The sequence below is a fragment of the Arachis duranensis genome, chromosome 3 (genome assembly GCF_000817695.3).
Source record: "Arachis duranensis cultivar V14167 chromosome 3, aradu.V14167.gnm2.J7QH, whole genome shotgun sequence".
Taxonomy (NCBI): Eukaryota; Viridiplantae; Streptophyta; class Magnoliopsida; order Fabales; family Fabaceae; genus Arachis; species Arachis duranensis.
In genome coordinates, this window is record NC_029774.3 from 99,245,421 (window position 1) to 99,250,349 (window position 4,929).

A 4,929-nucleotide genomic window follows, 5' to 3' on the forward strand; every position below is an offset into this window, starting at 1 on the left:
CAATAAAATCTTAATGCAACATATAAGAGTAACTTAAACAATCCCTCATCCGAAGAAGGAAAAATGATCCAAATTTTTTTTAAAAAAATTGACCTTCAAGCTAGATTAAACGGTTTTCCACCCTTTGCTTCAATGGCTTCCTGGTGCACGAAATTGTGATCATCAACAATGGCTCCAATAACTTGGTAGCGCTCTTAAACGTGAATCACACTTAGTCACAACTCCGCACAACTAACCAGCAAGTGCACTGGGTCGTCCAAGTAATACCTTACGTGAGTAAGGGTCAATCCCACGGAGATTGTTGGTATGAAGCAAGCTATGGTCATCTTGTAAATCTCAGTCAGGCAGATTATAAAAGATTATGGAATTTTCGAATAATAATAATAAATAAACAGAAAATAAAGATAAAGTTACTCATGTAAATCATTGGCGGGAATTTCAGATAAGTGTATGGAGATGCTGTCTTCCTTTTGAATTTCTGCTTTCCTACTGCCTTCATCCAATCCTTCTTATTCTTTTCCATGGCAAGCTGTATGTAGGGCATCACCGTTGTCAATGGCTACATCCCATCCTCTCAGTGAAAAAGGTACAAATGCTCTTGTCACAGCACGGCTAATCATCTGTCGGTTCTCAATCATATCGGAATAAGATCCCTTGATCCTTTTGCGTTTGTCATCACGCCCAACAATCATGAGTTTGAAGATCGTCACAGCCATTCAATCCCTGAATCCCACTCGGAATACCACAGACAAGGTTTAGACTTTTTGGATTCTCAAGAATGCCGCCATCAATTCTAGCTTATACCACGAAGACTTTGATCTCACGAAATGAAAGGTTCGGTTGTCAGGCGAGGGCAACCATGCGTCGTGCATCAGGAATCCAAGAGATACATACTCTAGCTTTCGCTTGTAGAACAGAAGTGGTTGTCAGGCACGCGTTCATAGGGACGGATGATGATGAGTGTCACGGATCATCACATCCATCAAGTTAAAGTACGAGTAGCATCTTAGACAGAAATAAGATTGAATTTGAATAAAAGATAGTAGTAATTACATTAAAACTCGAGGTACAGCAGAGCTCCACACCCTTAATCTATGGTGTGTAGAAACTCCACCGTTGAAAATACATAAGTGATGAAGGTTCAGGCATGGCCAAATGGCTAGCCCCCAAAACGTGATCACAGGATCGAAAATACAATCCCAGATGTCTAATACAATAGTAAAATGTCCTATTTATACTAGACTAGCTACTAGGGTTTACATAAGTAAGTAATTGATGCAGAAGTCCACTTCCGGGCCCACTTGGTGTGTGCATAGGATGAGCTTGAACTTTACACGTACAGAGGCTTCTCTTGGAGTTGAACGCCAAGTTATAACGTGTTTTTGGCGTTCAACTCTGGTTCGTGATGTGTTTCTGGCGTTTGACTCCAGAATGCAGCGTAGAACTGGCGTTGAGTGCCAGTTTGCATCGTCTAATCCCGAATAAAGTATAGACTATTATATATTGCTAGAAAGATCTAGATGTCTACTTTCCAAAGCCGTTAAGAGCGCGCCATTTGAAGTTCTGTAGCTCCAGAAAATCTATTTCGAGTGCAAGGAGGTCAGAATCCAACAGCATCAGCAGTCCTTTGTCAGCCTCCTTATCAGAGTTTTGCTCAGGTCCTTCAATTTCAGCCAGAAATTACCTGAAATAATAGAAAAACACACAAACTCATAGTAAAGTCCAGAAATGTGAATTTAGCATAAAAACTAATGAAAACATCCCTAAAAGTAACTATATCCTACTAAAAACTACCTAAAAATAATGACAAAAAGCGTATAAATTATCCGTTCATCACAACACCAAACTTAAATTGTTGCTTGTCCCCAAGCAACTGAAAATCAATTAGGATAAAAAGAAGAGAATATACTATGAATCCCAAAATCTCAATGAATATTAATTCTAATTAGATGAGCGGAACTTGTAGCTTTTTGCTTCTGAACAGTTTTGGCATCTCACTTTTTCCTTTGAAGTTTAGAATGATTGGCATCTATAGGAACTTAGCATTTCAGATAGTGTTATTAATTCTCCTAGTTAAGTTTGTTGATTCTTGAACACAGCTACTTTTATGAGTCTTGGTCGTGGCCCTAAGCACTTTGTTTTCTAGTATTACCACCGGATACATAAATGCCACAGACACATAGCTGGGTGAACCTTTTCAAATTGTGACTCAGCTTTGCTAAAGTCCCCAGTTAGAGGTGCCCAGAGCTCTTAAGCACACTCTTTTTTCTTTGGATCACGACTTTAACCACTCAGTCTTAAGCTTTTCACTTGGACCTGCATGCCACAAGCACATAGTTAGGGACAGCTTGATTTAGCCGCTTAGGCTTGGATTTTATTTCCTTGGGCCCTCCTATCCATTGATGCTCAAAGCCTTGGATCCTTTTTACCCTTGCCTTTTGGTTTTAAGGGCTATTGGCTTTTTCTGCTTTCTTTTTCTTTTCTTCTTTTTTTGCCATTTTTTTTCAAGCTTTTGCTTTTTCACTGCTTTTTCTTGCTTCAAGAATCAATTTTCATAATTTTTCAGATTGTCAATAACATTCTCTTTGTTCATCATTCTTTCAAGAGCCAACAATTTTAACATTCATAAACAACAAGATCAAAAAGAAACATTTTTCATTTAAGAGAGGTGAAGGATTTATGGAATTATTCATAGCCTTAAGACATAGTTACTCAATACTAATGATCATGTAATAAAGACACAAACATAGACAAACATGAAGCATAAAAATCGAAAAATAGCAAATAAATAGACAAGGAGATTAAGGAATGAGTCCACCTTAGTGTGGGTGGCATCTTCCTCTTGAAGAACCAAAGGTGCTCTTGAGCTCCTCTATGTCTCTTCCTTGTCTCTGTTGCTTGATCCCTAGTGATTTTGGTGCTCCTATCCTTAGTTGCTCCCAATAATTGTGTGGAGGAAAATGTATCCCCTGAGGTATCTCAAGGATTTCTTGATGAGGGAATTCCTCATGCTCTTATTGAGGTCCATGGGTAGGCTCTCTTGATGTGCAGTCAAATGTTCTACTACTGAGCTATGGACCCTTGAGATGAATCTCTCCATCTCCCATGACTCGGAGGTGGAAAATTTTTTTTCCCTTTTCTCTCTTTTTTTTCTTTTTTTGAGGTTTCTCTAGCCTTAGGTGCCATCCATGGTTATGGAAAAATAAAAAAGCTATGCTTTTACCACACCAAACTTAGAATGTTGCTCGCCCTCGAGCAAGGAAGAAAGAATGGAGGGAGAAGAAGATATGGAGGAGAGGGAGAGATGTGTATGTTTCGGCCATATGGGTGGGATTGGGTGGGGAAGAGATGGATGGAGGTGATTGGTGAAGAAGAGAGAAGGTGAGTTGAGGAAGGTGGGGATCCTGTGGGGTCCACAGATCCTGAGATGATCCTGTGGGGTCCACAGATCCTAAGGTGTCAAGGATTTACATCCCTGCACCAATGAGGCGTGTAAAACACCCTCTGCATGCAATCCTGGCGTTCAACACCAGATTGATGCTTGTTTCTGGCGTTAAACGCCAACTCTAAGCTTATTCTGGGCGTTCAACGCCTATATGCAATATGTTTCTGGCGTTGAACGCTAGCTTTCCTCAGTGTGCAATCCTGGCGTTTAAATGCCAAATTGCTGCATGTTTCTGGCGTTCAACGTCAGATCCATGCTCTGTTCTGGCATTGAACGCCAGCCAGATGCTCCTTACTGGCGTTTAAACACCAGTAAGTCCTTCCTCCAGGGTGTGATTTTTCTTCTGCTGTTTTGATTCTGTTTTTAATTTTAGTATTTTTTTCGTTACTCCACATGATCATGAACCTAATAAAACATAAAAGAACAATAAAAAGAAAAATAAAATTAGATAAATAAAAATTGGGTTGCCTCCCAATAAGCGCTTCTTTAATGTCAATAGCTTGACAGTGGGCTCTCATGGAGCCACACAGGTGATCAGGTCAATGTTGTATAGTCCCAACACCAAACTTAAAGTTTTGGTTGTGGGGATTCAACACCAAACTTAGAGTTTGGTTGTGGCCTCCCAACACCAAAGTGTTTGGCTGTGGCCTCCCAACACCAAACTTAGAGTTTGATGGTGGGGGCTTTGTTTGACTCTGTACTGAGAGAAGCTTTTCATGCTTCCTCTTCATGTATACAGAAGAACACCCTTGAGTCTTAAACACAAGGTAGTCCCCATTCAATTGAAGGACCAATTTTCCTCTGTTAACATCTATCACAGCTCCTACTGTGGCTAGGAAAGGTCTTCCAAGGATGATGCATTCATCCTCCTCCTTCCTAGTGTCTAAGATTATGAAATCAGTAGGGATGTAAAGGCCTTCAACCTTTACTAACACGTCCTCTACCAATCCATAAGCTTGTCTTACTGACTTATCTGCCAATTGTAATGAGAATATGGCAGGTTGTACCTTAATGATCCCCAGCTTCTCCATTACAGAGAGTGGCATTAGATTTATGCCTGACCCTAGGTCACACAGAGCCTTTTCAAAGGTCATGGTTCCTATGGTACAGGGTATTAAGAATTTACCAGGATCTTATTTCTTTTGAGGTAAAGTTTGCTGAACCCATGTATCTAGTTCACCAATGAGCAAGGGAGGTTCACCTTCCCAAGTCTCATTACCAAATAACTTGGTATTCAGCTTCATGATAGCTCCTAGATATTGAGTAACTTGCTCTCCAGTTACATCTTCATCCTCTTCAGAGGAAGAATAGTCTTCAAAGCTCATGAATGGCAGAAGAAGGTTTAATGGAATCTCTATGGTCTCTATATGAGCCTCAGATTTCTTTGGGTCCTCAATAGAGAACTCCTTCTTGCTTGAGAGACGTCCCATGAGGTCTTCCTCATTGGGATTCACGTCCTCTCCTTCCTCTCTAGGTTCGGCCAT